Genomic DNA, 26697 nt, shown 5'->3' with positions numbered 1-26697 from the left:
TTTTTGTCAACCTGCATCTTGCAGAATACCCAGAGATGTGTTTTAAATATAAAGAGCTGACATGTCTTATAGCTTTAAACATTTATTTTTCAACCATATGAGAAATGCAAGAATATCGGGTTTTAGGTATTAGGGAATAATAGGGCATATTACACACACACCCCATCTGCCGTAAGTAAACTGAGGAGTGGTGCATATGTGAAAAGGGGACATTCTGTTTACTTCCAAGCTACCTAAAACATGAACTGGTGACCAGTATTTTGCATGGTTCATCTGAAAGGTTTTGATACTACAGTAAATAACATGGAGTTTGATTCACCTAGTTGTTATTTGTACCCAGAGTAGATACCGAGGTTTCACAGAATTTGTGCACAGTATTTTGGAGCAGGAAGAACACTGGAAAAAAACCAGAAGGTTGGGTTTTTTTAAATGGATCTTTCCCTTCGGCATTGGGCAGGAAGGGTGACACAAGTTTGGTGAAAAGACTTGTCAAAGTTTCTGTTCAGCAATGTTGAACTTCTCAGCAGTTTGTTCCAGGCCATTCCTTTTCATCCGGTTTCAGTTTGACAGAAAAAAAAACCCCAACCTCCCCCCAGCTGTGAAGTCCTTGTTGTGGGATTTGCTCTCATCGAATGCACTGGAGGAAGAGTGGTTCGTAGGAAACCCGATACTCGCTTTTGATGGATGTTTGTATTGGCTCTGGACGCTGCCCCCGGCCCCTTACCGCAAAGTTCTCTGGAGTTCCCAGCCCGGGGGGTGTGACATCACGAAGAGGGTTTATTCCCATCCGTGGCACGGTCACACAAAGCATTTCTCTGCACCAGCAAGTCCAATATAGGCTCCCCTCCTGATTTTACCGCTTTCATCTCTCAGAAAACATGGCACGTGGTTAAGTATCCTTATTAGCCAGGCCTTTACTGCACAGTAAATACAAACACCAAAGCAAGCCCGAAACCACCTAGTGCTGAGTAACACCAAACCGGATCCCTTGCTTACCTTTACTGTCACTGTCGCAGCCCACACGGCCACGCACACCCAGGGGAACGCAGCTGGGAAAACTGGCCCTTGCCTTGGGAATACTGACCAGTGTGTACGGCCAAGTCATCCCCTTGCCAGAAAGGAAGGGAAAGGCTATTTTCCCACCGCGGCGCATCCCTGCAGGCGCAGCCAGCTGCACCCGTCCAGAGGCACGGAGCTATTCCCAGCACAAAGCGCCTCTGCCACTGAAAACCACAAACTTGGACTCAACCTTGGGGCCTAAAGAATCCCTTGTGAAAAGGCAGATGGACAATGGGGGAAACGGCAGATACAGGGCCTGGCTCCAGGTCCAAAGGGACGCTCCCGCCTGCACAGAGAGGCACCTGGAGAAACGGTCCCGTCACGGGGCTTTATGGCCCAGCCATGCTCCTGCTTACACCCAAAGGCCAGAGTCTCGCTGCCGTCAGTCGGGGGGAGACTCAGCACCTATTGCACCTGCTGTGGTGCAGGTCCTGCCAGACCTGCATGGCACAAGCACACCCCCCCTTGGCAAGCCTCGCTGGGTTCTGAACCCACGCCACCCCCTTTGCACGCCTCCGAGAGAGGGGACGCCCTCCCCAGCGTGGGACGCTCCCCGCGTACTGCGGCAGGTCCTTGGCTGCGGCAGGAGCCAGGAGATGGTTCTTCGGCACCCAGGGGTGCCAGGCAGGAGGGAGGAGCAAACAGAGGGCGTGGCCTGAGTGCAGAGAGCTGGGGCAGTTCTCAGATGGCCAATGGGGCCTTAGCAAGGGCCACAGAGTAGAGCAGCCACTAGGCTGCTCTAAACTGCGTCTGGACCAGGGCAAAGATGAAGGAAGCTCTACGTGGCACAAGTCTGGCCTGTTCTCTATAAGAAACTCAAATGCCAAATATGCTGTTAACATGAGAACAAACAAACCGTTGCTCTGGGGAAGTGCTGTGGAAGAGGCACCCAAGGCGACGGCCACTTGGATTTAGCGGAACCACCTCTGCGTTACAGATGCATGCAAGAGTCACATGGCAGGACGGGTCGTCTGGGCACCTCCCAGCTAGGAGAAGGGGGGGCCACAGGGATCAGCTCCGGCCTTGAAGCCCCGGGAACTTCGGGAGAGGCCGGAACTGACAGATCAAATGGGATGAAACAGCGTCTGAATGATGAAGGGGAAAATGAAATGGCATGGATGCCAGTGTAAGAGCCACAGCCGGGATCTCTCTAGTGCAGGGGCTCTCACCCTTTCCAGCCCACTGTCTCCTTTTCAGGAGCCTGACTGGTCTCGTGCACCTCCAAAGTTTCACCCACTTCACATCTACCTGCTCACAAAATCAGACCTAAAAATACAAGAGTGTGTCCGTGCACTAGTACTGGAAATGGCTTGTTTTCGCATGTTTCACCTGGTGCTGGCCGCTGTCGGCAGACAGGACACTGGGCTAGATGGACCTTTGGTCTGACCCAGTACGGCCGTTCTTATGTTCTTATATTTACCAGAGAATTAGAAACTACATCAACTGGAATAGAAATGTTGTTCTTATATTTCAGTGTTTGGCATATAGGGCAGCAGAAACAAGTCATTGTGCAAAATTTTAGTTTGCACGGACTTCACTGGTGCTTTTGATGTAGCTTGTTGTAAAACTAGGCAAATATCTAGATAGGTTGATGTGCCCCCAGGAAGACCTCTATGTACCCCCAGGGGTTGAGAACTTTCACTAGGCTGGATCAGAGGTAAGGCCCCTGCGAGCTTGTGTTTGAGGCAAACAAACAATTGTCTAATTTCCCTTAAGCACCCCCTGCTGCCACATTCGGAGCAAGAGAAGGTGAAACCAGGGCTTGGTGTTCCCAATTCCAGTGTTTTCACAAAGCTCTTTACATCTCGTCATTTTAGTATTTACAACATCTGGGGTTCTCTCTGGCCTTGGAATCTAATTTTCCATCTGTGGGTTTTTTAAATAAATCTTAATATTTTATTTCATGGGGGGAGGGGACGTGAGAGCTGTTTTCCGGTATCTAAACGGGTGTCACAAGGAGGAGGGAGAAAACTTGTTCATCTTGGCCTCTGAGGATAGAACAAGAAGCAATGGGCTTAAACTGCAGCAAGGGAGGTTTAGGTTGGACGTTAGGAAAAAGTTCCTAACTGTCAGGGTGGTGAAACACTGGAATAAATTGCCCAGGGAGGTTGTGGAATCCCCATCTCTGGAGATATTGAAGAGCAGGTTAGATAAATGTCTATCAGGGATGGTCTAGACAGTATTTGGTCCTGCCATGAGGGCGGGGACTGGACTCGATGAGCTCTCGAGGTCCCTTCCAGTCCTGGTGTTCTATGATTTCACTCTTTTCCCTCAATTTAAAAAGCTTCCTGTGCATTTACTCTAATGCAACGTGCTCACAATCAAACATGCAGGCAATCAGAAATTGTCAGAGGACACTGTCGCACCAGTTACCAGATGGCCAGATATCCCGATTTTATAGGGGCAGTTCCAAAATTCGGGACTTTGTCTTATATAGGCACCTATTACCTCTGACCCGCATCTCAGGTTATGTGGTTGCCGTACACAAGTATCAAGTAAAAAAGTCCTTGTGAATGATGGAGACTTGTCGTCTGTTTCTAATGCCGCAGTCCAGACGTCAGCAATCCCAAGCACACTGTTAGGAGCTGGAATTATTCCAGGTTTGTTGAGCCTTTGACAGTACAAGCAGCTAGACTCTTCCCTGGAGGAAATCAAATGGAATGAAAGCTGCCCCCATCCATCTCTGCAGTCCCCAAATTGCAGTGAGTCTTGCGAGAGCTGAGGGTTCAGTTTATCGTAATTTCTAGATTCACATGCGGCCCGGCAGGTTAGCAGAGCGCCCACAGCGAGGGTGTGTGTTTCTGCTGGTGGTGCACATCCACACATGCCTTGGGGCACATAAAAATTGTATTCTGTACATGGAGGGAAAAATCCGAACATTGCCCTGAAGGGGTGGCAATGGCTGTTTCTGACCCTCGAGAAGTATCAGACGTATCGGAGCTGCCATTGGATTAATACCACTACAGCTGGATTTGCTGTCTGCTCGGTGGAAGTTTTAGCCATTGAATGATTATCCAGGCCAAAAGTTCACCAGGTAATTTTGTAATCTGATAGGCGCCTGGAGTCGGGAGAGCTAATTACAGGAAAATAGTACGGCTTCCAGAATGGCTTGGTGAGCCTCCAAAGAGGGTTTTCTGATCACAGAATGGGACAAGGGGAACAACAAAATGAAACTCGTGATGTCTGAAAACTCAGACCGGGTGCCTGCCTGCCTGCGAATGGCTTGCTTCGCTCTCGCAGTACCAATTGCCCTAACACAGCCTAACGAGACTCGTCTTGCCCTCGGCGTGCAAGTGGCATGCGAAGATAGTGTCTGTATAATTGTATGAAGTTATGGAAAAAGACAAGCTCACATTTCATATCCCGTTTTCTCTGGAGTGACCAGTAACAGATTGCTGGAACCTCTGCAGCAGATAGCAACAGCTTCATTTGCTGCTTGAGCTCTGAGCTAACTCAGCACTCTTGAAACGCAGAACAAGGGGAGGAAAATAGAAGGCTAGTTCCTACAAGTTGATGATCAGCTGACATTTAATTGTGGTTATGCTGATTTTATTGCTTTTGGCTCCATCTTTACCTCTCTTACACTACTGCCTAAACACTGAAGTTGTATCTTTTGCCATTGAAAACAAAACCTATTAAATGTCAGGCACAAAAGGGAATAAAAGTTGCTGACTATGTTTTTCAAGGACAAATGATTCTGTGGGAAAAAAAATCTGTGTTAGCCACAACTCACATAAAAACGGGGAAATTATTAGCCATAAAAACCTGATACAATCTATCAGTTATCTGGCAAATCAGTTGTTCACTAATCAGAACAACAACTCGATTCAATTTTGCTAGGGCTGAGGAGACACATCGGCTGAGAAAATTAGCAAACTGGCTGCTACAAAATAGCGTTTTCTATTTTTTTAAACCATAGTTTCTGTTATTCAATATTTGGATATGCCTCCATTGAGAAAAGGTGCAATTAATGCGACTGGTGTCAAGACGATTCATATCACATAGATAAGACTTGAGCTTTAAGCTACATTCTAAAACAGTCCCTTGTAATTCTCCCTAAAAATAAGTTAAATAAACAGGAAAACTCAGCAGAGTGACTATGTCCAAGAATGTGTGTACTAGCTCACAACTCACACGGTCACTTTTTTAAACAGTTCTTACCAGATGCTGCAATCTTCTGCCTATTAAACTGCAAAAAAAGGCCTATACGGGCCAAGAATGGTAAGAATCCATTATTTTTCTGTCCAACCACTGTAGGAATACTTGAATATGCTTTTCAGGGGGGTAGCCATGTTTGTTTCAGTGAAAACAACAAGGAATCCAGTGGCAATTAAAGACTAAAACTCATTAGCGTATTAGGGGCATAAGCTTTCGTGAGACTCAACTCACTTCCTCAGATGCTGAAACCAAAAAAGGAAGCGAAAAGGAAGGATACAGAGAGGGGAGTGCAAGACAGTGCTAATTCGACCCGAGTGGGCGGGGCTCCCCCCAGCAGCCATGAGAAGGTGAGAGTACCCGAAGGTCACGGGAGAACCTCTCCCTGGGTCGATTTGGACCTTGCTGCAGGTGCCAAATTTGCATATGAATTCCAGCTCAGGGGTGTCTCCTCTCCTGGCAGTCTGGTTGTGACGGGTTGTTTGCCAGGGATGTTAATGGGGCTGTTTGGGAGAGCAAGGGGCTCGCTCCTCCGTGACTAAAGGCAGCAGAATTAAACCCCGAGTCGCCACCGCTCATCAAACAAATTGTTAAAAATGGAGGGAACAGTCTTCGTTTTTCTCACTATCTGCTCTCCCGAGTCGTAGCTCCCACCTCTCCAGCCACACGTGAGCCAGTCTGGTCTCGGTCAGACCTAAAGAGCGGATGCACGGCACACGCACGGGGAAGGTATTTCCCTTCCTGGATCCCTCAGAGGGACCAACGGGGCTTTCCTCTCTAGGGAGCGGACCAGAGGGAGCTCTTGGCAGAGCTCGGCTGCACTTCCCGATGTGGGTTGGCTTGGTTGCCAAGCGAAGGATGGAGGGCAGAGAAAAACAGCCTTGGGCAGGTCTCACCAGCGGTTCCTGGGGTACGCTGGCCATTGAAAAAAAGAGGGAAGATAAAAGTCACAGGGCAGGTGCAGCTCTGCCAGGGCTGAGTCCAGGCTGCCACATCTTCATGGCGTGTGCTAGGGCCGGTCTGCCAGCGTGGGGGGAGTCACGCCTCCGATTGCAATGCCCGAGAAACAAGCCTCTCTCTGAGTCGAACACAATCTGGGGGCTTTGGGGGCTTGTTTGCTTCTTTTCATTGTAACTACAACACATGCCTGATTACTAAGTATGTTGAATTCAGCTGGGATGACTGCCAAGTTCTCCATGGCACCGCAGCCCCGCTGAGGGATCAATAAAACGGACACCAGTTTGGCACAAAGCCTGGAGCCGCGGCCCCGCCTTGGTGCGTTTCTCAAAGGGCCCCGGGGGATACAAGAGAGGACCGGGGCTTTGTTTGAATTGGCCACAGGGGTTAGATATGGACTGTTTGCAAATGCTGGAGAAAAAGACGAATGTGCTTCCTGGCGACAGAAACGCAGGACGCCCGAATGCAAATGAGAAAAGGCTTGAGAACGGACCCTCGTGGGGAAATCTCCCGCTGGTCCCGCTGCCGAGCTCAGTGGCAGCCGGCGCGGCCTCCATTTTAAACACGGTTCCTGACGTTACAGCGGCCTGGGAAGCGGTCTGGAAATAGAGCTGCCGAATCCCTAGCTTCTGTGCTGTTCCCGGCTGTCAAGCAGCCCTGCGGACTGCCTTTCAGCTACCGAAAGCCGTAGGGTTGCCAGGTGTCTGGTATTTTTGCCTCCTGTCCGGTAAAAAAATTCAGAAAATACCAGACACCTAAAATGTCCAGTATTTTCTGGGGTTTTATCCTTGCCAGGAAGCAAAAATACCAGATACCTGGCAACCCTGCACACACTCAGCAACTAGGCCCAGCCCCACCCTCCAGGCCCCCGGACCCTCTGCTTACCTGGTTCCACAGAGGAGCTGCTTTCTGGCTGGACCAAGAAAACAAGATGGCCACTAGCAAAAAGCCTAAGGACCTGAAGCAAGGGGAAGCAAAGCTTTCCCTGGGTCTTAGTGCTCAACCTCTCCCTATCCCTATTCTGACTCTGCATGCACTTAAAGGGGCCATGCTGTTTTATTTGTATTTCTTTATTTGCTTAATAACTCTCGGTGTCCCCTTTTTATAGGGACAGGCCCAACACTTGCAGTTCTGTCTCAAATGGGCACCCATTACCCACCCAATCGTTCACGTTGGTTATCTGCCCACCCAGCCTTTGACCCATCTGTGCTGAGCCTGCGGCAAGTACAGCACAGAATCTCATTATCTCTTTAAAGAACATAAACATAAAACTGAGTTAGACCCAAGGTCCATCCAGCCCAGTGTGCTGTCTGCCAACAGTGGCCAATGCCAGATGCCCCAGAGGGAATCAACAGAACAGGTAACGATCAAGCGCTGTCTCTCCTGCCATCCATCTCCACCCACTGACAAACAGAGGCTGGGGACACCTTTCCTACCCATCCTGGCTAATAGCCATCGATGGACCTAAGCTCCATAGATTTATCTAGCTCTTTTTTAAACCCTGTTTAAGTCCTGGTCTTCACAAAATCCTCTGGCAAGGAGTTCCACAGGTTGCCTGTGCATTGCATGAAGAAATACTTCCTTTCATTTGGTGAGCCCAAATGAAATTAATAGGTAGCAGGTTTAAAACAAATAAGAGGAAGTAGTACTTCACACAAGTTCATCCAACTCTTTGGCTGGATACTGGGCACAGGAGGGCTTTAGGATCAAAGTCTAACTAAAGAAACACGGAAAAACTTAAAACCCAATGAACAGTCTTGCAGCAGTTGTTCAGATATTGTTTGCTTGACTTAGGACTACAGGACTTGAATTTTAAAAGTGACCTACACAGGAAACATGTCCTGGGGTTGAGCTCTGATTAGCTTATTTATGGCGCAGTGTTTATAAACCGTCTGCCTGAGGTTTACTTTACAACCCTCCAGAATGACAAATCTGCTTTTCCCCGTTAGCCTGGAGATTCTTCTTGGATGATTCAGACATGGACTGGGAACAAGCTCAGCTTCGGGAGTGGTTCAGGGAGTGATTCCTTCATAAAAACGTTCTCCCGAGGCTTTAAATAGGGGCTTTACAAAAGAGAAATTAAAAAGAAAAAGGTTGTGCAGTGTGGACAAAAGATACATCTCCCCTCAGTTACTGCAGCTGCACCTCTTGGCAGCTGCAATGTCAACATCCCATTCGTTCTCCCGTTGTCCAGAGAGTCTTCCACTGCAAGCACGGACTGACCACCTCCGGCAACAGAAATATTTTCCTTCCGTCAGGCAGGGGAAAACCCCGACCTCACAAAGTCGAATGGCGCCCAAAGGATGCCTCTGCAAGTCACCTGCGCAGTTCCAGTTCTTCCTGCACACGCCTGCCTGCCACTCAGTCTCTTGCAGACAGCAGTTCTCTTTCTGTTCCTGTTTCTGCTGCTCTGGAGAATTTTCTGTAGCCTGGACGTGATGTGGACTATTGCCATGTCATGGAGCCAGATGCAGCTTTTGCAGGTGCATTCACAGGGCGATGCCAAGAAATTCTGGAGCTGAGGATTGATTCAAGCTCCTTCCAAAATACTCAAAAGGCCTGATGGCGCAGCCTCATGTGGCAAATGTTACTTCACGACAAGCAAATCCTAACCCTGTACCGAACAGAGGACTTTAAACAAGAGAAATAGCATTCTCCAATGTCGGCTCGCTGGTACTTGCTAATGACACGTGCTCCTTTTAATGTCCGTTTCATGAACACGACTGGGGCAGAAGATGTGAGAAAACCCAGCTTTCAGCTCGCAATTTGTTTACAGAAGAGTTTGGAAAGCCACTTTCAGGGGAGCTGAGACCTGCTGTTAACCAGCACCCGGGACACAACGGGGGACGGGGAGCAGAACCTGCTGTCCAAGTCCCGGAAGAAGCATGAGCTGTGGCAAGGTAAGGCGTGCAGGACACCTCTCTTGCAGGGACAGGCGTGGGTGCCTGCTGGGCGGTGGGTCATACAGACACACGGAAGGATGCTGGACTAGTGTGTGTGGGGGGATGCTGGGATACACCGAACCAAGCTATAATGGAAACCACTGCAAGGCAGTACAGTACCTCCCGCCCCCCACTCAGCACCTCTGAGCACCCCGTGACCAGAGCGCCCCCTTGTGCAGGACAAGAAGCAATGGGCTTAACCCGCAGCAAGGGAGGCTTAGGCTAGGAAGGTATTCTGAACATCCAACCGTCGGGGGTGAAACACTGCAATGCATTGCCTGGGAGGTTGTGGAATTTCTATCCCGGGAGATACTGAAGAGCAGCTTGGACAGACTTTTTTTTTTTTTTTTAAATGGAGATTGCCTATCTCCTAGAAGTGGAAGGGACCTTGAAAGGTCATTGAGTCCAGTCCCCTGCCTTCACAGCAGGACCAAGTACCAACCCTGACGGATTTTTGCCCCAAATCTCTAAATGGCCTCCGCAAGGATTGAACTCACAACCCTGGGTTTAGCAGGCCAATGCTCAAACCACTGAGCTAGCCCTCCCCCCTGCCAGGGCTGGTCTAGACGGTGCTTGGTCCTGCCGGGAGGGCAGGGGACTGGACGACTCTCGAGGTCCCTTCCAGATCTAGGGTTCTGTGATACAGGTTAGAGCAGCCTTAGGGCTGCTCTCACTTACTCTCACTGTCCTCTACGGGTCCTGGGGAGCAGAGCATAGGCAGAGGGCATCCTTCCTTTCCGTCCCTGGTCCACGGCCAACACTTCCCCTCCAGCGGGGGCTGGGGCAGGGCTGGCATGGAGCCTTCATCCCACTATTACTCCCCAGGGATGCTTTCTGGGGCAGTGCTCTGGGGAAGGCGCTAGAGCAGTATGCAGGGAACAGCTGCCAGCACAGGGCCCCATGGGGCAGAACTCCCGCTGCAGCCCAGCGATTGCCATTCTCTGCCCCCCCACGCCACAGTCCCACCATTTTGGGGTCCGTTCGCACTATTCCGATTTCCTCGGCAGCTGGAGCCCTGCAAACGGGCTACGGCGACGCTCTCGCCCTTTTCCCTGCTAAAACACTTCCCGCCTTGATTTGCCCTGGTGTTGAAATTAACACGGGCACTAGAGCGGCGTCCGCCCAAGAGGCGCGGTCACAAGCTGTTGCACGTCCCTGTCTGTGGGTTTGTCTCGCAGGACGGCGACGCTCACCCCCCGCCCGAGAACGCCAGGGGCCAGCGCAAAAGGAAGGGGGCAAGGCTGGGAGCAGGCCGGGGGGGGGATCAGCTGTGCAAAGCAGCACATCTTCCCACAGGAGAGGAGAGGAGATGCGAGCACCAGGCACCGTTCAGTCCCGGCCCTTTAACAGGGCTCCGGAAATATTGTAGCCACAGCTGGAGGGAGACGGGGTCTCCCTTCCGGGTACAACGTTCTAGCAGCACCATGGGAGGGGGAGTCACTCAGCACACCGCCCTGCTGAGGGTTCACGGGGCGCGGGGTGGAGCAGAGCACAGCGGGCACGTGGCCAGTGGAGTTGGCGCCTGTGCCACAGGACCACACCCGGATGGGGAAGGAGAGCAGCGGGAGACGCTCTGGACAGCTGTGTGGGACGCTAGCCAACTTCCATAGGCTAGAGCAGCCTCGAGACGGCTCTCACCTGGGGCCAGAGCTAGCCAAAGTCCAGCGCCTCTCTCCACTGCGCCCAGCAGATGCCGCACCCAGACTACTGTGTATCCCCAGCTGCTCAACATGACAGCAAAGCTAATCTATGTGCCATGGGCTGTTGTAGACACACACACACACACACACACCATGGGCTGTTGTAGACACACACACACACACACACACACACACACACCGTTCTCTTTGCTAAGAGGTATTCAACCTACCCATTCTCTCCACTTTTGGAAAAGGACCCAAAAACTTGGCATCCTCTAGGTGGTGCACCCAAAACTCCCAGTGACTTCTGGGAGAGTTGTAGGTGCTGTGCACTGCCCACGCCCAGCCAGGCCTGAGAAAATCCAAACCATAACAGGCCAGATCTCCACCGAGTGTCAATACACTCAGCCCCATTGGGGTCAAAAGGATCAGCTCCCCCCCTCCCCTGGCGTAAATATGCAACGACCCAAAGACAGACATTTTTTAAATCAGCAGGTACAGACGATCTGCATCCAAGAGCCCTAGAAGAGCTGGCCGAGGAGCGCGCTGGACCATTAATGTTGACATTCAACTAGTCTTAGAACAGCGGGGGAGTTCCAGAAGGCAGAAGATGCCGTGTCAGTTTTTAAAAGAGTAACCAGGATGATAGGGGAGTTATTGGCCAACCAGGCTGGCATCGGCCCCAGGCAAGATAATGGAGAGGCTGATGTGGGACTGGATTGATAAAGAATTAACAGGGGTGATATAATTCATGACCATCAACATGGGCTTATGGAAAACAGATCCTGTCCCACTCACCTGACAGCTTTTTGGATGAGATTACAAATATGGCCGATAAAGGGAAGAGTCGACGTGACACCCTCCGATTTGGGACTGCACGACGTTCACTAAAAAGCCCAGACCCACATAAAACGCACGGGGCACACATGGCGTGGGTCGGATGCTGGCTGAGGGGTGGGTCTCACAATGCCCCTGCAGTCTGGGAGTACCAAGCGGGGTCCCGGGATGCAGCCACAGGCGCAGAGGGGGCGTTTTACCTTTGTGTCTGGCCCTGGTGGCCGTCCTGGGCCCGAGTCTGGCGCTCACAATGCAGGAAGGGTGTTGGGAGACTGGAGAGGGTCAGAGAGAGCCACGTGAAAAGCTGAAGGAGAAGAAAACAAGCCATTCGTGAGCCAGTGGTCCGCTGAGAGCACGGGAGGCCGGTACGCGAGGCAGGGGGAGGCACAGCCTTCCCAAACCCCCCGCCTGGCCCCGCCCAGACTCCGCCCCCAGAACACCTAGGGGAGGCGTTCGTGGGCAGAGCGTTGCTGCCCCCAGCGCCTGCACTCCCCATGCTGGGGCTGGGGGGCTGGGGTCACGGGCCCTCCCTCCCTCCCGTGCTCCGGGGCAGAGGGGGGGCTGGGGTCACAGGCCCTCCCCTCCCATGCTCCGGGGCAGAGGGGGGGCTGGGGTCACGGGCCCTCCCTCCCTCCCGTGCTCCAGGGCAGAGGGGGGGGTGGGGTCACGGGCCCTCCCTCCCGTGCTCCAGGGCCGGGGTGGGGGCTGGGGTCATGTGCCCTCCCTCCCTCCTGTGCTCTGGGCCGGGGGAGGGGCTGGGGCACACACATGCTGCCCAGCTTCCCCGTGGGGGGGCGGGGACGTGGCTTGGCTCCCGTGGGGGCAGGGCCTTGGCAGAAGGGGCGGGGCCGGAGGGTGGAGCTGGGGATCGCTGCCTCCAGCCCCCCCATCACCGCCATCCCACGCGTGAGTCTGTTTCGTTTGACAGAGAGAAGGTGACGGGCGACTTCGCTGCAGCCCGTCTCTCCTCCCTTCCCCCCCGGTCGGGAATGACAAATATTTGAGAACAGGCTCCTCAGGCCCGTGGGGAACGCTCCAGACAAGAACGCGCCTGGAAACAAGGCGCAAGAGCGTAACGAGGAGGCTAATTAACCACTGGAACAAGGTCCCCACGTCTCCAGCGCTTGGGCGTCTCTGAAAGCTCTGCTCTGGGGTGGCCTGGGGACCGGTCTGCAGCCGGTGCCGTGCAGCCAGACGAGTCGATCCTGGGCTGTTCGTCCGGGCACCCGATCCCCTCCTGCCCGATCTCGGCATCGCCCTGGGAGCCGATTTCACGGCGCCGGGGATTTGGCCCTGCCTGTTCAGCTCGGTGCGAGTGGCCAAAGTGAGGCAACCCAAACCTTGGCCACACTTGGCTTCTGGCTCCTTCCTAGAAGGGGAGGGAGCCAAGCGCCGCTCGGGTCACACCGCGAGCCAAAGCTTAACGGCAACAGACGCATCAGGCCCGGCCCCCAGCTGGTCATTCCCTTATCAAACCCGTCACTGGGCGTCCGCCCACCTCACGAGCCCCCCGGAACCGCAGCTCACCCTGCACACGCGCGTGCAAGAAAGGGCAGAAGAATCGACTGACACCTGAAAACGCGCTGCTGGCGCAGGCCTGTGCTCGGGTAAAACCGCTCCTCCGGGGCTCGAGGGAACGTAGGCAGGGCCACACGGGTCAGCCCACAGGTCCATGTGCCCCGTTTCCTCCCTGCCGGCAGCGGCCAGGGGCCCCAAGAGGTGGGACACACAGGGGCAGCAACCGCACCTCAGCCTGGCCTGCAAGGCCCGTCTGACTGATCTGCTGCGCGCTTGAAGCCTTCTCATTTTAATATTCAGCTGTCAAAAATATTAAGGAAACAAGAACACAAGAGCGGCCAGACTGGGTCAGACCAACGGTCCATCCAGCCCAGTGACCCGTCTGCCCACAGATGCCCCAGAGGGAGGGATCACAACAGGGAATCCTCACGTGATCCCTCCCGTCTCCCACTTCCAGACAAACAGAGGCTGGGGACACCGTTCCTACCCATCCTGGCTAGTAGCCATTGATGGACCTAACCTCCATGAATCTGTCTAGTTCTTTTTTGAACCCCGTTCATGTCCTAGCCTTCACCGTATCCTCTGGCAAGGAGTTCCACAGGTTAACTCTGCACTGAGTGAAGAAAAACTTCCTTCTGTTTGTTTTAAACCTGCTGCCTATTCATTTCATTTGGTGACCCCTAGTTCTTATATTGTGGGAATAAGTAAATAATTTTCCCTTATTCACTTTTTCTATAAATCTCTATCGTATCCCTACTTAGTCTCTTTTCTAAGCTGAAAAGTCCAAATTTTTCTAATCTCTCTTCATATGGGATCCGTTCCAAACCCCTCGTCATTTTTGTTGCTTTGCTGCCACCTCTGTACCCGGATTTACACCCTCAGATGCGTAGCTAAAGGCAGAGAGGGAGCGTTCCCAGGGCCAGGGAGAATTTTACCTTCCGACCTGCTGCACAAGCCTCGTGAAATGTAAGAACCCAGTTAACGGTCACAGGTGAAGAGCGCGCTGTGGCGTGGGCTCACGTCCTGGGCTTGGACAACGCAAATGACAAACACACGCCCTGCTGGCACAGGCTCAACTCTCCCGTGGCCAAACAAACGCCACATTGTCTGCGCCGGGGTGACTCTGCTCATGCAGCTCCGGGGCGGGCGGGCTCCCTGTGTCCTTTCTGGAGAGGTTACGGACACACTAACCTGACAAATAAAAGCACGAGGCCCCTTGTGCAGAATGTGTTTTCGTTTGCCAGGGAGAGCTGGCCAGAGGCCTCTCGGATGTTATTAGGAGCAGCCTTGTTGACGCGGGCCTCGCACGTACAAGACACGTGACGGACAAGGGAGCGGGCCCCCAAACAGCTGGCAGCCAGCACCAACCCAGGAGGAGGCAGCGGGAGGGAACACCGTGGACCACGCTGATGGGACGTGCCAGGGAAGAGAGGCTCGGAGAGGACCAGCGGTGGTACTGACGCCAGGGTGAGGGGCCTGACGGCAGGCCCCAGGGAGAGAGGGGCGGAAATGGGGAGAGACCCTACTTTCGGGGACGGGTCGGTGAGCCTGTTGGACTGAGGTTCAGTCACCCAGCAGATGGAGCTAAACCACGTAGGGCAGAACTGCCGGCGTCCCGATCAGCGAGGGGCCGTCCTGGCGGTGAGCCCAAGCGGCGTTCCAAAAACCGGGGACTGTCAGCGGAACGACTTCAAGGGGGGGACTCTTCCCCATGAGAAGTCATGGAAATGGGGGGGGGGGGGAGAGTTCCGGAAGAGTCTTTACATCGCCCTAAAGATGCAAGGCGGGGATTGAATGGATTGAAGCGGGGGAGGGGAGGCGGCAGAACGTAGGAAATGCCTCACTTCTGATTTTAACAGCACGTAACCGTGTGTCGCGGGTAGTTCCTCTGTCCCTCGCCCACAGGCGCTTCTGCAACCCCGACACAGCTATACCCGGGAGTGCCTCTTCCCAGGGCAGTGCGGCCTAGCAGCCAGTGTCTGGCAACGGCCCCTTCACCGGGGCAGTGCGGCCTAGCGGCTGGAGTCTCTAGGAACGGCCCCTTCACCAGGGCAGTGCGGCCTAGCGGCCGGAGTCTCTAGGAACGGCTCCTTCACCAGGGCAGTGCGGCCTAGCGGCCGGAGTCTCTAGGAACGGCCCCTTCACCAGGGCAGTGCGGCCTAGCGGCCGGAGTCTCTAGGAACGGCCCCTTCACCAGGGCAGCGCGGCCTAGCGGCCGGAGTCTCTAGGAACGGCCCCTTCACCAGGGCAGTGAGGCCTAACGGCCGGAGTCTCTAGGAACGGCCCCTTCACCAGGGCAGTGCGGCCTAGCGGCCGGAGTCTCTAGGAACGGCTCCTTCACCAGGGCAGTGAGGCCTAGCGGCCGGAGTCTCTAGGAACGGCTCCTTCACCAGGGCAGTGCGGCCTAGCGGCCGGAGTCTCTAGCAACGGCCCCTTCACCAGGGCAGTGCGGCCTAGCGGCCGGAGTCTCTAGCAATGCTCTTTTCACTGGGGCAGTGCGGCCTCCCGGCTGTAGTCTGAGCATGCCCGGCAGGGCTCCTTCGCCAGGTGAGCCTGGTTAGACTCAGCTTTCCCCATGCCGGGCTGGTCCACCCTGTCGCAAGGTGATTTTATTACATCTTACTGCACTTTTTAACATTCAAGGGGACGCTTTCTGCTCGCTGGTGCTGGGGAACTAGCAGGAGGATGAGGGTGGGGAAGCAGGGGGAGGCTCTTCAACAGCCATCGCAACATCGCAAACACCCACCACCTCGACAACTCCGGCTGTGTCCGGGGCAACAAAAGTCACGACTTCTGGAGGCTCGTCAATGGCTGCTGCATGGGGGTTTTTCCTGCTTCTTTGTGCCAGGGGCCCTGGCTGAGGCTCAGCCGTGAACGGCTTGGAATCCATTTTTACTTCTTTAGTAGAGTAAAACTAAAGTCCAGTGTTGTTTGCTCGGTGCGCTTAAGTTTGACATCTAAAAATCAGTGTGTCACATGACAAACCATCTGCCGCGATTGCTGCATGATCAACGAGAGGGTCACGTTCGGTAACATCATCCATCATCTCCTCAAGACACATCAGAGGAAAGGGATCGTGACGCATCTTTAGCCTCATCTTCATCGACACGATCTTCTTTGTGGCGCTGTTTAGCCAACTCCTCTAAGTCCTCGTTACCGAGAGGCAAAGAATGAGATTCCAATAATTCTTTCACATCATCCTCTTCAGCTTCCTGAAAGCCTGCCTCCCGTGCTTGTGGGACGATTTCCTTATCTCTGAGGGCTTCTGGAAAGCCTAAGAAGTCATGCACACATCAGGATACGGGTTTTTCCAAACACTGTTCATTTACCCATTGGAGACGTCTCCCCAGGCAGCACTGATGATCACAACAGCATCCATGATGTTGAACATTTTCCAAAATTCTTGGACTGTGGGTTTTCCTTCTCCAGCAGTTTCCTGAGTGAGTCTGTGTAATGCCCCCCGCAAATAATACGCTTTGAAGTTTGTGATAACCCTCAGGTCCATCGGCTGCACAAGTGAGGTTATCCCTGGTGGCATAAAAAACAACCTTGATGTTAGCACAAAGGGATTCGAAATCCAGGTCGTGGGTGCTAGCATTGTCCAGGATGCGGAGAATCTCGAACATAAGATCATTTCTCCTCATCATACTTTTTCATTTCTGGAACAAAAAAATCCACAAACCATCCACGGAAAAGCTGTCTGCTCATCCAGGGCTTCCTGCGGGATTTCCAAGTGACAGGAAGCCGAGATTTCACATCGTTTTTCACAGCACGTGGCTTTTCACTACGATACACTAGCAAGGGTTCCAATTTCATGTCTCCACTGGCATTGCTCCCTAACAGAGTTAGACAGTCCTTCGAGGCCTTCAGCCCAGGAGCAGACTTCTCGCTCGCAGAAACACAGTCCTAGACAGCAAGCATCTCCAATACAAGCCCGCTGCGTCAGCACTGAAAACTTGCCCTGGGTCGTAGCCACCTTCTTCGATGATGGTCTGCAGCCTTTCGGGGAATGCATCAGCTGCCTCCTCACCTGCACTTGCAGCCTCTCCCTGCTCTCACATGTTCTTGCAGCCATCTCTTTTCTGGAACCTGTGAAGCCACCCGCGGCTGGCATTTCAGGGTCCAGGTTCACCAGCCTCTCCTATTGCAGTGTCTCTATACAAGCTCAGGGCCTTCTCTTGAATGGAGGCTGGGCTGACGGAAGTATTCGGCTTGTACTGATCATGCAGCCGTATAGACAACAAGCGTTCTGTTTTCTCCATCCTGCCACTTCTATCCCGTATAAGCGTCACAGAACCATGTTGGTTTTGCCGTCTCAAAAATTTTCTCACGATTCTTAATAATTGTGCGTATGGTCATCAGAGGCGGTTCAAGAGCAATATTGGCAGAGTGGTCACCCTTCCTGATACGGTCCGATACGTCCAACTTCACCGCCCGACTAACACTGCTCCGATGCCTCTTACACTCGCCAGCTTTACTGTTAACATTGGCACTTCCGGTAGGCATGTGGAAGGACTGCACAACGTGCAATAACAGTACCGTGCCGTATCACTCAGAAACGAAGTGCACTGCAAAGGATGACACGGCGGGCGTGCAGTATCTTTGCACAACGTGACTGCGCACCATGAAGTCAGAGAGCGTCGACGCGCGGTGCGAGGATTCCTCTGCAGCTGTCCAGCACACAAGTTGGCCGCTTTGATTTGTGTTCATGTGGCTGACTTTCATTTGAGCGATTTTCCCCTTTTTTTTGTGAGCAACGCGAGATCGGGGAATGGGAAGAAGTGCAGCAGTTCCTACATTCAACTACGTTAGTGCAGAACCACTGTACAGCAGGGCGACTGACAGTGAAGACGGCCTGTACTCACAAGGGGCAAGCTTATCAAGGCAATCGTCTCCAGACCCAAACAATACAACTTCAACCTCTCTTTGTTACGCAGACTGGGGCGCAGCTCTCTGTTATCTCTCCTCATACATATGCATTAGTCTCATTTCCCGGGTAATTCTCCATCCCGACAGATTAGTGCAGCCCAGACTGGTCTCTCCTAGCTCTTCGGTTCCTGTATCGGTCTTAGATCTAGCAAACCCAACGACTCTGCCATTTCTGACTTGGGCACAACACTCAGCAGGATTATTCTGCTGAGCCCCCTGCTCCCCTGGCCCGGCAATGAGCCCTGCGCTCTCCCAGGCCCTGTGCTGAGCCCCCCAGGCCCCGCACTGAGCCCCCCGCTCCCCCAGGACGGGCGCTGAGCCCCCCACACCCCCAGGACGGGCGCTGAGCCCCCCACTCCCCCAGGACGGGCGCTGAGCCCCCCACACCCCCAGGACGGGCGCTGAGCCCCCCGCTCCCCCAGGATGGGCGCTGAGCCCCCCGCTCCCCCAGGACGGGCGCTGAGCCCCCCGCTCCCCCAGGACGGGCGCTGAGCCCCCCGCTCCCCCAGGATGGGCGCTGAGCCCCCCGCTCCCCCAGGACGGGCGCTGAGCCCCCCGCTCCCCCAGGACGGGCGCTGAGCCCCCCACTCTCCCAGGACGGGCGCTGAGCCCCCCGCTCCCCCAGGACGGGCGCTGAGCCCCCCACTCTCCCAGGACGGGCGCTGAGCCCCCCGCTCCCCCAGGACGGGCGCTGAGCCCCCCACACCCCCAGGACGGGCGCTGAGCCCCCCGCTCCCCCAGGATGGGCGCTGAGCCCCCCGCTCCCCCAGGACGGGCGCTGAGCCCCCCGCTCCCCCAGGACGGGCGCTGAGCCCCCCACTCCCCCAGGACGGGCGCTGAGCCCAGCCGGAGCCCCGTGGAGGAAGCCCAGAGACCTGCTGGCACAGTGCATGTGACTGTCTTGGTACAAGGTGAGGTACTTCAGAGAGCCCCGTGTGCAATGCTAATGGCTCGTCCTAGGGCGCCCCTGAGCCAAGGCGGCACGCCCGACATGCTAAACCTGCAGCCGGCGCCTCCCGGCTAAGTGGTAGTCGGGCACATGGTTCAGTCCGGGGGCACGGGAATGGGCTGCATCTCTGCATGCTGGGGGGAGGAACATCCATCCGCAAAGCCCCCTTGTCCCCGGAGAGAAGCACGGCCTGCCAGAGAAATCTCGAGGAGCGAGGCAGGTTTGGAACAAGAGCCTGCACCTCTGCTGTGAGAGCGACACACGACTCCAGGGGAAGAGAAAACGGGATTGTGGTCGAAGGGGCCACAAAAACGTATTTCCACCGCCGAGAAAGACCCGGAGAAAAGCAGCCGGCTCACGTTCCAGGGCGGAGGCGTGCTGGTTCCTGCTGTCCGGGGACAGCCTCTCAGACGGATTCCAGTCATAAGCAGGACATCCCTAGCCATGCCAAGGGGCAGCTTAAGGTGCCTGCCATGCCAGTGCCGCTGACACAGGCCCGACAAGCCACAAACTCGTTTAACGTCTGGCCCCAGGCTTTTTTAATTGCCTTCCTGGATCACCCTTTTCCGCTCTTCCAGGAGGTCGTTTCTAGAGCTGGGGGAACAAACCGTCCTTCGGGTCACTGGCCGGTTCTGAAAAAACCAAGGGCTATGCCTGGTCTGGGTCAGACGAGAACGCCGAAAAATGTCAGCGCCTCCAACAACGTCGATACAACTCTCATTCGGGGGTGGGGGGGGAACAAAACATGTTGTGTGGCCTAAAAGAAAACATGCCTCCAGGCACTTTTCAAATGAGAAATAAAAATGTCCCCCTAGAACGTAACAAGAGCACGGAGCCAGGCTCAGCCCTCCGCTCCCGCGGCTGCGTAACCGTCTCCAGGACATGGAGCAGCTTCCGCAGGAGAAAGTCCTGCCCCAGGACAGCTTGTGGCCTCCGGGAAGGCCGGGTTAAATTCACAGCAAGGTTCGGGTTGAGCCGGACAGCGGGTTTCACACGGAAAACAAGGCACCCGACGTGAGTCACCGCCGCCGACTTCCCATGCTTTTCCTCCAGCTGTTGCAGATGGGACGCTCTGGATGGGACGCTGTTGTACCGGTGTATTTATTGCCGCTCCGGGGGGGGGGGATTATTTCACTGAACTGATTATTGTGGACAACCCTACTTTGGATCCAGTTACATCAGCATCACGGTGCCTTGTCCCAGAACTGTCATTACACTTATCGTTTCGGGGATAGCGCCACTAATATAAAGCGCCTTCATATCCCCGAGAGGGGGGTCGTACAGCTTGAACTAGACGGGAGAATTAAAGCAGGACACCGTGGGCTGTGCAAATTTCACCATGAGTGCCTGCCACAAAATGAAATGAAAAAACAACGGCAAGTGGTGTAACGGCTCAGCTCCCTGCTCCTAGCACGCAGCCTGGCTTGAGGGCTTTGCCCCAAGGGTAAGTTTCGCATGCTTTCATTTCAAAACTAGAGGTTCTCGGGGGGCGGAGGGGTTGACCGGTCACTGAAAAAACAGCTCATAATAGGAGCATGAATGACAACAATAGAGGAAGGGTTGTAGGTGCCTGTTCTTTCCCGTTTTCAATAACATGATCTGTTACATTTCTAAGAAACTGCGATTTAATATTGGCACATGACTTCATTTAACAACGAGCCACCAGCACTTACCAAAACAAAACCCATATTGAACGAAAAAGAGCAACCGCAGGGGAGCAGCAGGCAACCACTAGTAATTAGCAAGGTCTGGCTGATTATCATCACTCTAGCAATGACGAATGAGAATAATAAAAGATGCTAATGATGAAGCCCTACTTAATAATGACCACTCGCAGGTTAATAATGAACAGCCAGTGCTAATTACAATAATGGAGGCACTGCTGGTTAGTGCTGGTTACTAGCTTTCGCGGTTATTACTAGATGAGTAACCGCTACAGTGCGTGGCTACTAGTTACGGGCTTGTTGCTAGTCAGTCAGTTGTAACAATCACCTTCCATCAAGGCTGCATCGTGGGAGCAGAATCAGTCCTGTGACACCGCTTTCAACGGCGGGTTGGCTTAGGGAATTTGGGGGAGTATCCGAAATGCCTGAAAATGAAACTGCAGTGACAATGGTTTCGGTGAAGTGGGGAAGTACCAGAAATTTGGGGAGGAACAAGGTAGGGCTGCGTTTCAGAGAATGACGACTAGGTGGCAATTAGCATCCCCAAGGCCCACCCACCATTCCAGCAGCAAACGAAAAGAAACCCCCCTCTCACCCTACAAAACATCGCAGGTCCAAGAGCAACAAGCAGCATGACTCCAGCTCTGTAATATTTCAATGCTTGGCACGCCAGCACGAATCTAAAACCACCTCTTCCCCCGACATCCCACCCTCGTTCATGTCTCTTTCCTCCCTCGGTCACTCTCAGCCACTCCCCTCCTCCCTGCCTGGGTCGGGAGGGACTCGTTTGCAGGCGCCCCATGCCGGTAGGGGATGGCTCGGGCTGAGGCGGTGCGGGCACTGTTGAGGACGCGGCGGCGCCCTGCCTTTCCCACCTGCAGTATCCCGACGGCGTGTGTGTGACCAGTAGATCTGACCAGACACGGCCCAGTCCCCTTTTCGACTGGACCCTAAAAGCCAGACCCCTGGCCACCCTAGCTCAGGGCCTCCTAACTCTGCTGCTTGCAACAGAAGGAAGCCAGAGGCCGAAGCAGCAGGCATCATACACAAAGGACCTGTGCTCTACTAGCCCCCACCCGGCCGTACTCCCAGCCCTGTGCTTGCTCCCGCTACCCACTGGGGGGTACGTGCTGCAGCAGCTCCGGGCCCGCCCAGAAGCCCTGGTGGCAGGAGGCGGTACTGCACCACGCGGGACATCGACACGCAACACTTGACGCATTCTGGTAGAGGCTCCCCATGAGCGCACCCCAGACGCTGAGGAGTCTCTTGCAACGTCCCTGACAAGCCCCCCCCCCAGCGGCCTTGGCACAGGATGCGAAAAGGGTCACTGGGTTTTGGGACAAGGTGCTGAAAGCGGTTTATGCAACACTTGCTCTTCACAAGGGTGGGGTAGAGGGCCCACGAAACCCCCGGGCAGCCCTTACGTCCCTGTTGAAGCGCTACCCAGGCCTCCCAAAGAGCCTCTCCGCGGGGACGATTCTCACATGCTCAGTTCCTAGCGACAAGGATGTCAGTTTCTAGCTGCGGCACTCCCCAGGGATCGAACCAGGGACCTCTGGAGCTAGAAACCGAGCTACACCAGCTCCAGCAAATGCTTGTTAGCGAGAGCTGTGACAAACTCAGATCCTATGTGGCTCGGCTCCGAAAGAGCAGGTGACCCACGTTTTCCAAAAGACTCTTCGCACGCCACTCAGGAGCCAGTGTGCTCAAATGCATTCCTTTGGCTCCACGGAGTCAACGTTACTTTTATTGCTTTCACAGGCACAGTTACGATGCTCAGCCTGCGGTTCATACTTTCTGTAACCTTTTTTCCTGGTGACATGAAAGATTTATTGCCTTGATGGTTTGCACCACAGCCTATGCTGTACTTTTTTACAATATATTTTAAGCTTCATTAGTACTGAAAAGTAAGCAGTGTTCGCATTTATGCAACCACATTTGAAGCCTCACACACTTTTTTTCCTACCCAATAATCCCCTTTTTGAGTCTAACCCAGAAGTATTCATGGCTTTACTGACCAATATATTCATAAACCCAATACCACCATTAGAAAGAAAACGGAACGTGGCATAAAACTATAGCCAGCTGCAGAATATAAGGCTGTAACTCTGATGTCCATCAACATTGCCATCATCTATATGAATAAAGTTCAAACTCTTTGTGAGCATCATGGTAGGAGACCGGACTGGCTTACCGGGGAAATCCTTGGTGAACTTAAGCACAAAAAGGGAGCTTACAAAAAGCGGAAACAGACAGATGACTAGGGAGGGGTATAAATGTCTAGCTTGAGAATGTCGGGGAGTTATCAGGAAGGCGAAAGCGCGATTGGAATTGCAACTTGCAAGGGATGTGAAGGATAAAAAAAACTTTCACATCTTGCATGTTAACAAGAAGAAGGTGATGAGAGAGGGTGTGCGGCCCCTAATGGATGAAGGAGGTAACCTAGTGACAGATGATGCGGGGAAAGCTGAAGTACTCAATGCTTTCTTTACCTCTGTCTTCACGGACAAGGTCGGCTCCTGGACTTCTGCGCTAAGTGACGCAAGATGGGATGAAGATGGACAGCCCGTGGTCGGGAAAGAACAGGTTAGGAACTATTTAGAAAAGCTAAACGTACACAAATCCATGGGTCCGGACTTAGTGCATCCGAGGGTACTGGGGGAGTTGGCAAATGTCATTGTGGAGCCTTTGACCATTATCTTTGAAAAGTCGTGGAGATCGGGAGAAATCCCGGATGACTGGAAAAAGGCAAATGCAGTGCCCATCTATAAGAAAGGGAAGAAGGCCGACCCAGGGAACTATAGGCCGGTCACCCTTACCTCAGTCCCTGGAAAATCATGGAAGGGATCCTCAATGAATCGGTTTTAAAGCACTTGGAAGAGGGGAAGGTGATCAGGAATAGTCAGCATGGATTCACAAAGGGCAAGTCGTGCCTGACCAATCTGATTAGCTTCTATGATGAGGTAACTGGCTCTGTGGACATGGGGAAGTCAGTGGATGTGATATACCTTGACTTTAGCAAGGCTTTGGATACGGTCTCCCACAATATTCTTGCCAGCAAGTTAAGGGAATGTGGATTGGATAAATGGACGATAAGATGGATAGAAAGAGGCTAGAAGGCCGGGCCCAGCGGGTAGTGATCAACAGCTCGATGTCAGGATGGGGGTCGGTTTCTAGCGGAGTGCCCCAAGGTTCGGTTCTAGGACCGGTTTTGTTCAATATCTTTATTAATGACCTGGATGAGGGGATGGATTGCACCCTCAGCAAGTTTGCGGATGACACTAAGCTAGGGAGAGAGGTAGATACGCTTAAGGGCAGAGTGACACAGACAAATTGGAGGACTGGGCCACAAGAAATCTGATGCGGTTCTACAAGGACAAGTGCAAAGTCCTGCCCTTGGGACGGAAGAATCCCAAGCATTGGTACAGGCTGGGGACCGACTGGCTAAGTAGCAGTTCTGCAGAAAAGGCCCTGGGGGTTACAGCGGATGAGAAGCTGGATATGAGTCAACAGTGTGCCCTGGTAGCCAAGAAGGCTAATGCAGGGGCGGATGAGTGTGCCGCGGGGCCTGCACAGCACAATTTCACAGGGTCCCCCCTTTGACACCTCGCATGCTCTGTGGTGCCACGGTGCATGCGCAGGGCCTGGGGCAGCCGCTCTGCTCTCCCTGCCCCAAATCCACCGCTGGGCTAATGGAATACTCGGTTGCATTAAGAGGAGCATTGCCAGTCGATCCAGAGATGTGATTATTCCTCTTTACTTGGCTCTGGTGAAGCCACATCTGGAGTAGTGTGTCCAGTTCTGGGCCCCCAATTACAGGAATGATATGGATGCATTGAAGAGGGTCCAGTGGAGGGCAACCAAAATGATTAGGGGGCTGGAGCACATGACCTACGAGGAGAGGCTGAGGGACTTGGGTCTGTTTAGTCTGCAGAAGCAAAGAGTGAGGGGGGATTTGAGAGCAGCCTTCAACTTCCTGAAGGGAGTTCCAAAGAGGCTGGAGAGAAGCTGTTCTCAGTGGGGGCAGGTGGCAGAACAAGGAGCAATGGGCTCAAGTTGCAGTGGGAGAGGTCCAGGTTGGATATTAGGAAAAACTATTTCCCTAGGAGGGTGGTGAAGCACTGGGATGGGTTCCCTAGGGAAGTAGTGGAGTCTCCATCCCTAGAGGTGTTTAAGTCTCGGCTTGACAAAGCCCTGGCCGGGTTGATTTAGTCGGGATTGGTCCTGCCTCGGGCAGGGAGCTGGACTTGATGACCCCTGAGGTCTCTTCCAGCTCTATGGTTCTAGGATTCTATGATCATAAGGACTCTCAGAATGTGGGCAGCCTCATGACCCGATGGTTAATGCTGCACCCGCCAACAGGAGAAAAAAAAAATCCAAAGCCCTCTCTCTTTGTCCATTAGGCTAAAAAGGGCCTCAGTTATTCTTCATACGTGCTGCTGGTTCTAGAGCAGCATTAATGCACTCCCAAGTAGAACTGGGCAAATAACTGATTTTTCGGTGCAGATTCCCAACTGCAAAATCCGTTTTGGGTTGAAATGAAATATTTTAGGGTTTGGTTTTTTGGTTTGTTTTTTTTGCCAAGCAAAAACACAATCATTTTGTTTGCGCTAAAATTTGACCTTTTGTTTCATTTGGGGGGCGTTATGGGTTTGTGTTTGTGTTAAAATTTAGCAAAATTGTGAAACAAAACACCATTTCAAAATGACTAGTAAAAATGTCTCATTTCCAAAGTGTCAAAACGAAACATTTAGACTCTCAGAAATCCACCTACTCAACTTTTTTTTTCCTCCCAGCTGAAACTATTTGCCAAATTCAACCCAAATCGACAACAAGGTTTGGTCAACCCCAAATTGCATTTTTCAGGGAGCAAACAATTGGCTGAACTTTGTGGGTCTAGCACAGGGGTTCCCAAACTTTTTGGCATCATGCCCCCTTTTTGATTTTTGAGAACCCTTCACACACACCCCCAAGAGCAAAACTTATTGAGGGAAAAAAATAACAGCAAAACTTTGGGGGGGGGGGAATTTGACTGGGGGGGAAGGGGCTGGGTTACCTCGCACCCCTCCTGGAATTTCTTCATGCCCCCCCAGGGGGCATGCCCCCCAGTTTGGGAACCCATGGTAGCTCTACTTCAGGGAGCGCCACAGCTGCCCACCATGGCGAGACGCCGTGTATGCAGAGGTGAGGATGGTCTTTGACCCCACCTGGTGTCTCCACTAGGGGAAAAATTGACCATGAAAACATGCCCATTCTGGGTATTAGGTATTTTACATAGCAGCTGCCTTCCACAAAGCCATGCAAGTTTCTACTGTTCTGTCTGCTTCTCTTGTTTTACACCATAAATATCAACAGCCTACTTGGGGCCAGCTTGTGGCCAGTCGAACGTCCCCAAACAGGACGGGGAACCCCCATGGAGACCCACTCTGCCTCTTCCCATGAAGGCGGGCAGAGATCACACAGGAAGGGGTGAGGAACGAGCACCGGCCTCCAACTGGCTCAGGGTAGGGCATTCCTGGCCCCATGCAAGTTGTGACACTGAGTCCTGAGCGTTGCGCCCACACCCCGCTGCTCAGCGTGGGAAACAACACGCCCGCCCTTCCCAGCTCCCCTCTGCACCAGGCAAGCACTGGGTCGAACAGAGAAGCCCCAGAGGGTGGGAGCCTCCGGCCTGAAGAGGGATGAACAACCCGAGTAGTGTTCCGCCGGCACTGGTGGATAAAGTACCCAAAAGTTACGTGAGTGAAAGTTCTGCGACTTTGGAAAAAACGTAACTAAGTCAAAGTCAAAGTCGCCTTCTGGAAAACGACTTGAGTAAAAGTACAAAAGTATCACATCTTCATTGCACTCAAGTATCCAGAAGTAAAAAGTAGCCGTCCTATGAAAATCTATGGTTAGCCACCTGAGTGATCATAAGGCACCATTCTTTTTCATACACACAATGGCTGTGTCTAGACTGGCCCGTTTTTCCGGAAAATCAGCCACTTTTCCGGAAAAACTTGCCAGCTGTCTACACTGGCCGCTTGAATTTCCGGAAAAGCACTGAC

General features: G+C 53.2%; 1 long non-coding RNA gene across 2 annotated transcripts in view; it reads right to left on the bottom strand.

The window, feature by feature from the left end:
- Window positions 1-26697, bottom strand: part of LOC149525206 (uncharacterized) — a 219400-nt gene that overhangs the window by 134629 nt on the left and 58074 nt on the right. For both annotated transcript variants that reach the window (XR_016349322.1, XR_016349323.1), the window contains exon 3: window positions 11791-11894. This is a non-coding gene — a long non-coding RNA (uncharacterized LOC149525206). The remainder of the gene's footprint in view (window positions 1-11790; window positions 11895-26697) is intronic.

The sequence above is a fragment of the Pelodiscus sinensis genome, chromosome 3 (assembly GCF_052426305.1).
Source record: "Pelodiscus sinensis isolate ZL-2025 chromosome 3, ASM5242630v1, whole genome shotgun sequence".
In the NCBI taxonomy this organism is placed as follows: Eukaryota; Metazoa; Chordata; order Testudines; family Trionychidae; genus Pelodiscus; species Pelodiscus sinensis.
Note: the sequence above shows the minus strand (reverse complement) of the source record. Positions and strands in the feature narration are given on the sequence as shown.